This window comes from Manis javanica, chromosome 11 (assembly GCF_040802235.1).
Source record: "Manis javanica isolate MJ-LG chromosome 11, MJ_LKY, whole genome shotgun sequence".
NCBI classification, from domain to species: Eukaryota; Metazoa; Chordata; class Mammalia; order Pholidota; family Manidae; genus Manis; species Manis javanica.
The window spans coordinates 78351182-78363406 of NC_133166.1; the positions used below are offsets into that span (position 1 = coordinate 78351182).

Sequence of the window (12225 nt, forward strand, 5' to 3'; positions counted from 1 at the left end):
CGACTGGACGAGTACTCTATGGTCGTGCTCTCTTTGCGCTGCCCCTCTAGCCGCTTACGCTCGATGCCCCGCGGTCGCGGGTGGCCAGCTGCCAGCCGCCGGCCGGGAGGAGTGCGCGGAGGGAGGCGGGGCGGCCGGCGGAGGCTTCCCCAGGGCCCGAGCGGCGGGAGACCTGAGCAGGCTCTGTGACAGCTCGTCGGCCGCCATGTCAGCGAGCGGGGCTGAAGGCCGACTCTGCGCCTGGCTGTAGCTCCTGCGCCTGAGCTCCCAGGTGAGGAGAAAAGAGTGGGATGCGGGTGCCGGCGGCTCCCGGCCGGGGACCTTTCGGAGCCCCGCGCTGTCCCCGGCCAGATACCCATGCTCGCCGCCGCCCCTCTCCGGCCCCACGTCCTCTCCTCTCCGGTCCCCGAGGGCTGCCCGTGCGAGCGTGCCCACTGCTCGGCCCCTGGGGACAGCGCCTCGCGCCCCTCTGCCTCTGGCCTGGGTCCTGCCGCCGAGGCCTCCACCGGGTTGGTGGGCTCGTCCTCCCTCACACCCGTTTCCCCCCACCACTTAGGTTACGAACCGCCTAGTGTCTCCCTTTCGTTCCTCCTTCTGTGCCTGTATTTGCCTTAGTTTTTATTTTTACTTGGTGTGTTTAAAAGATTTAAAGTGAAGATTTAAAAAATTAAGATTTAAAAGCTTAAAATTCCTTTCAAAGCTTAAAAAGATTAATACCTTAGGATGCTTATTTAGTTCCCGGTGCTAACTTAAACACGTACTGTGGAATGCAGTTTAAAAGACTAATTACAAAGACTCTAAAAATAGGATGTGCTAATGGAAATTTTGGCAGTCTCTTTACCTATTGGGCAACGTTCGAAGACTTGATTCTTTGAGAGTGATTTCGATGTTTAAGGATTATACTCAGAAAGAGCTTTATTACCCTTTCCACCAAGGCAGGAAACTGCAGCCAATCAACTCCTTATTTTAAAATAAGTACAATCCTTTCTGTTTACTTTACTGGGAGCATAATTGAGCTTGACGTTTAAATGCACAAGGAAAAGGTTTCTAAGGAATGCATCGCAAAGCAAATAGAAGTCTGAAGATTATACTCAGCTGACAAATTTCCAATAGGTAAAGAATTGACAACCAAACATGGCCTTTTTTGGGCTATAAATTTGTTAGGACATTATAGGAAATATCTGGTCAACTGTTGTGGAAGTCCTGAGGACTCATTGGTCTAAATTTCCTTAAATTCTTTTTTTGTATAGTTTCCCCATTGACAATTTTCCATAAGTGACTTTTGCATCCTCTGAACACCTGAGAAAGCTCCCTCATCTCCAACGCCTCAATTCTTTACTAAACTGTCTCCCTAAAAAAATATTTTCATAGATTCAAGAATACAGTAGATTTTTTCCCCCCAAGAGCCCTAGAGGTCTACTTTTAAATCAAATAAAGCAGAATGATGTTTTATGCTAGAGGAAGAAATGGCTCATTCATAGAAATATATTGTTTAAATATCTCACTTTTAAAATACACTTAAAAATTGTGGTTAAAAATACATATTTTAAAATATACTTTACTGTTTCATACTATTTGTGCACCAAAGGGAGCCTGCTCAGCCCTAGAGAAACTGATGTAGTTTTTTACTTTGCTTTTGGCTTTGTAAAAGAGAATTAGGTTGTAGTAATTATTTATATTTTCTTAGTGTTCATGGCTTGTTTGTGGTTGAAGGTTGCATGAATAATAAATAGAATCTTAATATGCTTCATTTTATGAGGCCCCAGGTGCTGGAAATGAAATAAATGTTTATTTCACTTTAAGGATGATCCTTGTAATCTGCTCTTAGACTTAACTTTATTAGAAAAAATTTTGTTTTGTATGTTTCCCATCTTGAGAGGTGTGGTTTTTGCATCCTGTGCTATTTTTGCCGTTTTGAAGTAATCTGTCTTTAAAATCGTGTCAGGGCAAAGTGATTTTGCTGATTATTTTTACACTCAAGGTTTTTTTTTTCTGGTATCATTAATCTACAATTACATGAGTGACATTATGGTTACTAGACTCCCCTCATCATCAAGTCCCGTCTTAAGTTATTTTTTAACTGTTATCTCAATTGGTAGAAAAGGGAAAATACTGTTTTTTTCTTTTGGCTTTTAAATGGCAGTTTTAATGGGGGAAATGTCATGTGATAGTTCTTATTTGTTGTCAGAATTAAGGCTGTGTAGATCTATAGCAGTGCTGTCCAATAGAACTATATAGTGCACGCCACATAAACAATTTAAAGTTTTCTAGTCACATTAACAAAGTAAAAAAGAGCCGAAATTAAGTTTACTAATATATTTTATTTAATCATGTATAATCTCAACATGTAATCATTTTTAAAAGTTAATGAGATATTTTACAGTTACTAAATCTGCGAAATCTGGTCTGTGTTTTGCACTTAGAGTACATCTGAATTTCGGACTTGCCACATTTCAAGTGCTCAGTAGCTACCTGTAGCTCACTAAAATGGTTAGGACCGCATTAGTCAGCACATATCTATAGGATTAGAGTGTGATTCTTAAGATGTTTTTCTCCTCTGGGGTAAATTCTATGGGGTAAACTTAAAAATTATTTTCCTGAAGGGCTGCAGTATTAAAAAATTTCTGTGCAGGAGGAAAGTTCCGAAGAGTCTTTTCTTTTTAGTTGTGTTGACTGTATCAATATTGAGGAGAATAAACAGATGCCCAAGTTCTTGTTTAGTGAGGTTCTAAGATGAGTAGAGTGCTCAGTCATTTCCTGGGGTGTCATTGTTAGAGTTATTTACATCTGCATGTCAACAGTGTATCAAGGCACTGTGTGAGTCTGTGTCTGTTACTGTATTAGTATTAAGTAGGGAGAACTTGAGGACCTCTAAGAAGATTGACTTTCACAGTATCCAGGTAGAGTACCTGCTGTTGTAGACTTATTTTCTGAGTAAGTTTCAGGGATGGCTAAGAATTTTGTAAATGTGCTTTTCTATATGATAGTGTTATCAAAGGAAAGAATCTTTTGAACAAAATTTAGAAAGGAAGAGGGTTTATTTTTTGGCTTTAAAATGCTGAGATCCTAAATATGGTGAAAGTAACATGTGTATGGTAGTTTAGGTACATTTAAAAAGGAAATAAAGCAGTTTTTATAGAAAGCTACTGACACATTATTTAATATGTGCTTTAAGTTGTTTTTGGAGCAGGGGTGGTGATTTTTATGGTACCATCTCTTGTTCAGAGCTGTCAAAACTGAAAGGTAACCCTGTTGGAAAGCTAACTTCTCAGCTAACTGACCTCACTAGGGCACAGTAGGGCCCATTATTGTTCTTACCTTGATCTCTGTACTCTAAAACTTTTCTAAACACTACTTTAGCTGTATTGTTGTACATCTACATTTAATTTCAAAATTCAGTATCAAAATTCACCTGAAGGCCTAATTAATATTTAGTGTAATCTAGTAAAAGAAAAGGTCCCCTTCCCAACCTTTATGATATAAAGAAATCTTTAATTACTTGGTCAGTAAACAAACTCCATCTGTAAAATCTAGTAACTTATAGACCTGGCACAGTGTTGGCAGTATGTGGCATATTAAAAGATGGAAGATAGAATTAGGGAAAGGAGGAGTTATTGGATGGTGCTTATTGCATGAGACACGTAATGTAGGAAAGTAGATGTTTTCATTTGTATGTTTTCAACCATGTTAGTTGAAAAAGAAAACATTGTTTTACTCCTTGGAATCAGTCTTAACAAAATCTTTTTTTCTAGTTTTTTGAGGAAGGATAATTAATAGTCTGTCAATTTTCAATTTTTAACAAAGCTCTTTCAGAATGAAGTAGCCTGTATAAGGATTATATATTTTTTTTTTTTTTGAGAGGGCATCTCTCATATTTATTGATCAAATGGTTGTTAACAACAATAAAATTCAGTATAGGGGGGTCAATGCTCAATGTACAATCATTAATCCATCTCAACCCTAATTCTCGTCAGTCTCCAATCTTCTGAAGCATAACGAACAAGTTCTTACATGGTGAACGAATTCTTACAGAGTGAATAAATTCTTACATGGTGAACAGTACAAGGGCATTCATCACAGAAACTTTCGGTTTTGATCATGCAATATGACCTATAAACCATCAGGTCAAATATGAATATTCATTTGATTTTTGTACTTGATTTATATGTTGATCCCCCATTTCTCCTATTATTATTATTATTTTTATTTTTAATAAAATGCTGAAGTGGTAGGTAGATGCAAGATAAAGGTAGAAAACATAGTTTAGTGCTGTAAGAAGGCAAATATAGATGATCAGATGATCAGGTGTGTGCCTATGGACTAAGTATTAATCCAGGCTAGACAAGGGCAGCAAGACATCCACGGATGCAGAAGATTTCTCTCAAAGCAGGGGGGGTGAGGTTCTGAGCCTCACCTCTGTTGATCCCCAAATTCTCACCTGATGGCCCCCCTGCGACTGTGCCTGTCTTAGGTTGTTCCTCCCTTGAGGAATCTTACCCGTCTCTGGCTAACCAGTCATCTTCCGGGGCCATACAGGGAAATGTAAAGTTGGTAAGTGAGAGAGAAGCCATATTGTTTGCAAAGGTTAGCTTTTTACTTCTTTGCAGATTTATGCCCTGTGGCTTCTATGCCCAGCACTTGTCTCAAGGTATCTTTACCACCTGGAGGAATTATGATACTCGGTAAATTCGATATGAGGCACGAATTCTATTTAAGGGTTGTAATTAGGAAGGAAGAAGAAAAGCTATAGATGTAGCATATGAAGGAAACATGGGAGGATTGATTATTTCTTTGACATATCTTCTTGTATAGTACCTTAAGTATGTATAGGTTTTAAACTACTAACTAATTTGCACACATATATTAACATAATAGGAATACGGTGACATAAACAAAGCAAATCTATAATTACCATCCATCTCCAGTGAAGCCAAGAAAACCATTTAGGCACCCTAGGCATTTGTGAAAATTTGTCTATGATATGATGGATATTGTCCAACTGTACTTGAACCATCAGACAAATTAAAGCAGCCCATTTCTGGGATCTGTTCACATCCCATATGTTCTTTTAACCATAGATAGTCTATAGTCATGAGATTTTGGGGTGCTACAACTTGCACCCCTCCCAACTCCTGGTTGAGTTCCAACAGTACAGATCCAGTCAAATTCGTTGTCTCACTGTATGCACATGCCAGCCTAGACATCTCCCTTCTCCTTCTTATGGCAAGTCCAGGAGACGGTGGGCTGGATGCAGCCACAACCGCAGCATCGTCCGGATCCCTGTGGAGGCTTTTTGATGATCATCCCCCGGCACGAGTCCTCCAGAGAGTGCTGATGCCGGAAGCTCCTCCTCATATCGTATCTTAGTTCATTTTCTGGGTATCCAAGCTAGGCCTTGATCTTCTGCGTAGAAACAAACAGACCCTTTGCCCACACTTTGACATGCCCTCTATACCACTGTGCAGAACTCATTGGAGGTCAGCACACAGTAACTGCTTTTTTTTTTTTTTTTTTAATTAAGAGAAAGGAATATTATCAGAAAAGAGTACCTCCATAGCTGATCATCTGACACCCTTTAAGTGATCAACATTAAGGATATTTAAAGCATGCGTTGATCTTTGATTTACCAATAGTTTTATCCTGTTAAGGAGTAATCCCCCTTTTCTTTCTTTCTTTCTTTTTTTTTTTAAATTTTTAATCTACACTTACCTGAAGAATACTATGTTTACTATGCTCTCCCCTATATCAGGTCCCCCCTAACAACCACATTACGGTTACTGTCCATCAGCTTAGCAAAATGTGGTAGAGTCACTACTTGTCCTCTCTGTGTTGTGCAGCCCACCCTCCCCTTTCTCCCTCCCCCCCATGCATGCTAATCTTAATACCCCCCTTCTTCTTCCCCCCCCTTATCCCTCCCTGCCCACCCATCCTCCCCAGTTCCTTTCCCTTTGGTACCTGTTAGTCCATTTTTGGGTTCTGTAATTCTGCTGCTGTTTTGTTCCTTCAGTTTTTCCTTTGTTCCTATACTCCTCAGATGAGTGAAATCATTTGGTATTTCTCTTTCTCCACTTGGCTTATTTCACTGAGCATAATACTCTCCAGCTCCATCCATGTTGCTGCAAATGGTTGGATTTTTCCACTTCTTATGGCTGAGTAGTATTCCATTGTGTATATGTACCACATCTTCTTTATCCATTCATCTACTGATGGACATTTAGGTTGCTTCCAATTCTTGGCTATTGTAAATAGTGCTGCGATAAACATAGGAGTGCATCTGTCTTTCTCAAACTTGATTGCTGCGTTCTTAGGGTAAATTCCTAGGAGTGGAATTCCTGGGTCAAATGGTAGGTCTGTTTTGAGCATTTTGATGCACCTCCATACTGCTTTCCACAATGGTTGAACTAATTTACATTCCCACCAGCAGTGTAGGAGGGTTCCCCTTTCTCCACAGCCTCGCCAACATTTGTTGTTGTTTGTCTTTTGGATGGCAGCTATCCTTACTGGTGTGAGGTGATACCTCATTGTAGTTTTAATTTGCATTTCTCTGATAATTAGCGATGTGGAGCATCTTTTCATGTGTCTCTTGGCCATCTGTATTTCTTTTTTGGAGAACTGTCTGTTCAGTTCCTCTGCCCATTTTTTAATTGGGTTACTTGTTTTTTGTTTGTTGAGGCGTGTGAGCTCTTTATATATTCTGGACGTCAAGCCTTTATCAGATCTGTCATTTTCAAATATATTCTCCCATACTGTAGGGTTCCTTTTTGTTCTATTGATGGTGTCTTTCGCTGTACAGAAGCTTTTCAGCTTAATGTAGTCCCACTTGCTCATTTTTGCTGTTGTTTTCCTTGCCCGGGGAGATATGTTCAAGAAGAGGTCACTCATGTTTATGTCTAAGAGTTTTTTGCCTATGTTTTTTTCCAAGAGTTTAATGGTTTCGTGACTTACATTCAGGTCTTTGATCCATTTTGAGTTTACCTTTGTATATGGGGTTAGACAATGGTCCAGTTTCATTCTCCTACATGTAGCTGTCCAGTTTTGCCAGCACAATCTGTTGAAGAGACTGTCATTTTGCCATTGTATGTCCATGGCTCCTTTATCAAATATTAATTGACCATATATGTTTGGGTTAATTTCTGGGGTCTCTAATCTGTTCCACTGGTCTGTGGCTCTGTTCTTGTGCCAGTACCAAATTGTCTTGATTACTATGGCTTTGTAGTAGAGCTTGAAGTTGGGGAGTGAGATCCCCCCTACTTTATTCTTCTTTTTCAGGATTGCTTTGGCTATTCGGGGTCTTTGGTGTTTCCATATGAATTTTTGAATTATTTGTTCCAATTCATTGAAGAATGTTGCTGGTAATTTGAGAGGGATTGCATCAAATTTGTATATTGCTTTCGGCAGGATGGCCATTTTGACAATATTAATTCTTCCTAGCCAGGAGCATGGGATGAGTTTCCATTTATTAGTGTCCCCTTTAATTTCTCTTAAGAGTGACTTGTAGTTTTCAGAGTATAAGTCTTTCACTTCCTTGGTTAGGTTTATTCCTAGGTATTTTATTCTTTTTGATGCAATGGTGAATGGAATTGTTTTCCTGATTTCTCTTTCTATTGATTCGTTGTTAGTGTATAGGAAAGCTACAGATTTCTGTGTGTTGATTTTGTATCCTGCAACTTTGCTGTATTCCGATATCAGTTCTAGTAGTTTTGGAGTGGAGTCTTTAGGGTTTTTTATGTACAGTATCATATCATCTGCAAATAGTGACAGTTTAACTTCTTCTTTACCAATCTGGATTCCTTGTATTTCTTTGTTTTGTCTGATTGCCGTGGCTAGGACCTCCAGTACTATGTTAAACAACAGTGGGGAGAGTGGGCATCCCTGTCTGGTTCCCGATCTCAGTGGAAATGCTTTCAGCTTCTCGCTGTTCAGTATAATGCTGGCTGTGGGTTTATCATATATGGCCTTTATTATGTTGAGGTACTTGCCCTCTATTCCCATTTTGCTGAGAGTTTTTATCATGAATGGATGTTGAATTTTGTCAAATGCTTTTTCAGCATCTATGGAGATGATCATGTGGTTTTTGTCTTTCTTTTTGTTGATGTGGTGGATGATGTTGATGGATTTTCGAATGTTGTACCATCCTTGCATCTCTGGGATGAACCCCACTTGGTCATGGTGTATGATCCTTTTGATATACTGTTGAATTCTGTTTGCTAATATTTTATTGAGTATTTTTGCATCTACAATCATCAGGGATATTGGTCTGTAATTTTCTTTTTTGGTGGGGTCTTTTCCTGGTTTTGGTATTAGGGTGATGTTGGCTTCATAGAATGAGTTTGGGAGTATTCCCTCTTCTTCTATTTTGTGGAACACTTTAAGGAGAATGGGTATTATGTCTTCTCTGTGTGTCTGATAAAATTCCGAGGTAAATCCGTCCGGCCCTGGGGTTTTGTTCTTGGGTAGTTTTTTGATTACTGTTTCAATTTCTTTGCTTGTAATTGGTTTGTTTAACTTTTGTGTTTCTTCCTTGGTCAGTCTTGGGAGGTTGTATTTTTCTAGGAAGTTGTCCATTTCTTCTAGGTTTTCCAGCTTGTTGGCATATAGGTTTTCATAGTAGTCTTTAATAATTCTTTGTATTTCTGTGGAGTCTGTCGTGATTTTTCCATTCTCATTTCTGATTATGTTGATTTGTGTTGACTCTCTTTTTCTCTTAATAAGTTGGGCTAGAGGCTTATCTATTTTGTTTATTTTCTCAAAGAACCAGCTCTTGGTTTCGTTGATTTTTGCTATTGTTTTATTCTTCTCAATTTTGTTTATTTCTTCTCTGATCTTTATTATGTCCCTCCTTCTGCTGACTTTAGGCCTCATTTGTTCTTCTTTTTCCAGTTTTAATAGTTGTGATGTTAGACTATTCATTTGGGATTGTTCTTCCTTCTTCAAGTGTGCCTGGATTGCTATATACTTTCCTCTTAAGACTGCTTTCGCTGCATCCCACAGAAGTTGGGGCTTAGTGTTGTTGTTGTCATTTGTTTCTATATATTCCTTGATCTCTATTTTGATTTGTTCATTGATCCATTGATTATTTAGTAGCATGTTGTTAAGCCTCCATGTGTTTGTGAGCCTTTTTGTTTTCTTTGTAGAATTTATTTCTACTTTCATACCTTTGTGGTCTGAAAAATTGGTTGGTAGAATTTCAATATTGTGGAATTTACTGAGGCTCTTTTTGTGAGCTAGTATGTGGTCTATTCTGGAGAATGTTCCATGTGCACTTGAGAAGAATGTATATCCTGTTGCTTTTGGATGTAAAGTTCTATAGATGTCTATTAGGTCCATCTGTTCTAGTGTGTTGTTCAGTGCCTGTGTGTCTTTACTTATTTTCTGCCCGGTGGATCTATCCTTTGGGGTGAGTGGTGTGTTGAAGTCTCCTACAATGAATGCATTGCAGTCTATTTCCCTCTTTAGTTCTGTTAGTATTTGCTTCACATATGCTGGTGCTCCTGTATTGGGTGCATATATATTTAGAATGGTTATATCCTCTTGTTGGACTAAGCCCTTTATCATTATGTAGTGGCCTTCTTTATCTCTTGTTACTTTCTTTGTTTTGAAGTCTATTTTGTCTGATATTAGTACTGCAACCCCTGCTTTCTTCTCACTGTTGTTTGCCTGAAATATGTTTTTCCATCCCTTGACTTTTAGTCTATGCTTATCTTTGGGTTTAAGGTGAGTTTCTTGTAAGCAGCATATAGATGGGTCTTGCTTTTTTATCCATTCTATTACTCTATGTCTTTTGATTGGTGCATTAAGTCCATTTACATTTAGGGTGACTATTGAAAGATATGTACTTATTGCCATTGCAGGCTTTAGATTCGTGGTTACCAAAGGTTCAAGGTTAGCTTCTTTAGTATCTTACTGCCTAACTTAGCTCACTTATTGAGCTGTTATATACACTGTCTGGAGAGTCTTTTCTTCTCTCCCTTCTTATTCCTCCTCCTCCATTCTTCATATGTTGTGTGTTTTGTTCTGTGCTCTTTTTAGGGGTGCTCCCATCTAGAGCAGTCCCTGTAGGATGCCCTGTAGAGGTGGTTTGTGGGAAGCAAATTCCCTCAGCTTTTGCTTGTCTGGGAATTGTTTGATCCCACCATCATATTTAAATGATAGTCGTGCTGGATACAGTATCCTTGGTTCAAGGCCCTTCTGTTTCATTGCATTAAGTATATCATGCCATTCTCTTCTGGCCTGTAGGGTTTCTGTTGAGAAGTCTGATGTTAGCCTGATTGGTTTTCCTTTATAGGTGACCTTTTTCTCTCTAGCTGCCTTTAAATCTCTTTCCTTGTCCTTGATCCTTGCCATTTTAATTATTATGTGTCTTGGTGTTGTCCTCCTTGCATCCTTTCTGTTGGGGGTTCTGTATAATTCCATGGTCTGTTCGATTATTTCCTCCCCCAGTTTGGGGAAGTTTTCAGCAATTATTTCTTCAAAGACCCTTTCTATCCCTTTTCCTCTTTCTTCCTCTTCTGGTATCCCTATAATACGAATGTTTTTCCTTTTGTATTGGTCACATATTTCTCTTAGTGTTGTTTCATTCCTGGAGATCCTTTTATCTCTCTCTATGTCAGCTTCTATACGTTCCTGTTCTCTGGCTTCTATTCCTTCAATGGCCTCTTGCATCTTATCCATTCTGCTTATAAATCCTTCCAGGGATTGTTTCACTTCTGTGATCTCTTTCCTGACATCTGTGATCTCCTTCCGGACTTCATCCCACTGCTCTTGCATTTTTCTCTGCATCTCATCCCATTGCTCTTGCATTTTTTTCTGCATCTCTGTCAGCATGTTCATGATTTTTATTTTGAATTCTTTTTCAGGAAGACTAGTTAGGTCTGTCTCCTTCTCAGGTGTTGTCTCTGTGATCTTTGTCTGCCTGTAGTTTTGCCTTTTCATGGTGATAGAGATAGTTTGCAGAGCTGGTACACGTGACCGCTGGAAGAGCTTCCCTTCTTGTTGGTTTGTAGCCTTTTCCTGGGAGAATAGCGACCTCTAGTGGCTTGTGCTGGGCAGCTGTGCGCAGACAGGGCTTCTGCTTCCTGCCCAGTTGCTTTGGGGTTTATCTCCGCTGTTGCTGTGGGCTTGGCCTGGCTGGGGCTGTTCCTCCAAAATGGTGGAGCCCCGTTGGAGGGGAGCAGCCAGGAGACTATTTATCTCCGTAAGGGGCCTCTGTGCTCCCTGCTGCCCAGGGGGTTAGAGTGCCCAGAGATCCCCAGATTCCCTGCTTCTGGTCTAAGTGACCTGTCCTGCCCCTTTAAGATTTCCAAAGAGCACTCTCCAAACCAAAACAACAGCAGCAACAATGAGAGAGGGAACAGAAACAAAGAGAAAAAAAAAAAGGAAAAAAAAGGAAAAAACAAGCGATTTTTTCTTTTTTTTTTTTTTGTCCTCAGGTGCCGGTCCCAGGCACCCGCTCACTGGTCCTGCTGCCCTGTCTCCCTAGCACCAGGGTCCCTGTCCTTTCAAGGCTTCCAAAAAGCACCCACCCACCGGTCCCGCAGGGAAGCAACGCTCAATATTCTTTGTCCTCAGGCACTGGTCCCACGCACCCGCTCACCAGTCCCGCCGCCCTGCCTCCCTAGCACCGGGGTCCCTGTCCCTTCAAGGCTTCCAAAAAGCACTCGGCAAAAAGAGAGAAAAAAAAGGGGAAAAACGCGCGATTTCTTCCGTCCTCAGGTGCTGGTCTCAGGCACCCACCCACCGGTCCCACAGGGAAAAATGTGGGATATTCTTTGTCCTCAGGTGCCGGTCCCAGGCACCCGCTCACCAGTCCCGCCGCCCTGCCTCCCTAGCACCGGGGTCCCTGTCCCTTTTAGGCTTCCAAAAAGCACTCGCAGAAAAGAGAAAAAAAAAAGGGGAAAAACGGGCGATTTCCTCTGTCCTCAAGTGCCGGTCTCAGGCACCCGCCCACCGGTCCCGCAGAGAAAAACGGGGGATATTCTTTGTCCTCAGGCGCCGGTCCCAGCCACCCGCTCACCAGTCCCGCCACCGTGCCTCCCTAGCACTGGGGTCCCCGTCCCTTCAAGGCTTCCAAAAAGCGCTTGCCAAAAAGAGAAAAAAAAAAAAAAGGGGAAAAACGCGCGACCTCCTCCGTCCTCAGGCACCGGTCTCAGGCACCCGCCCCCAGGTCCCGCAGGGAGAAACGCGGGATATTCTTTGTCCTCCGGCGCCGTTCCCAGGCACCTCCTC

At 40.9% G+C, this 12225-nt stretch overlaps 1 protein-coding gene across 7 annotated transcripts in view; it reads left to right on the forward strand.

Moving 5' to 3' along the window:
- The first annotated feature begins 4 nt into the window (after positions 1-4).
- The window catches only part of CNST (consortin, connexin sorting protein), a 125499-nt gene continuing 113278 nt past the window's right edge, over positions 5-12225 (forward strand). For 3 of the 7 annotated variants that reach the window (XR_012122760.1, XM_037013620.2, XM_037013619.2), the window contains exon 1: positions 41-271. The gene's annotated coding sequence lies outside the window, so the exon portion shown is untranslated. Of the gene's footprint in view, positions 272-12225 lie in introns of all 7 variants that reach the window. The other 4 variants (XM_037013622.2, XM_073216724.1, XM_037013618.2 and 1 more) reach the window with 3 other exon arrangements.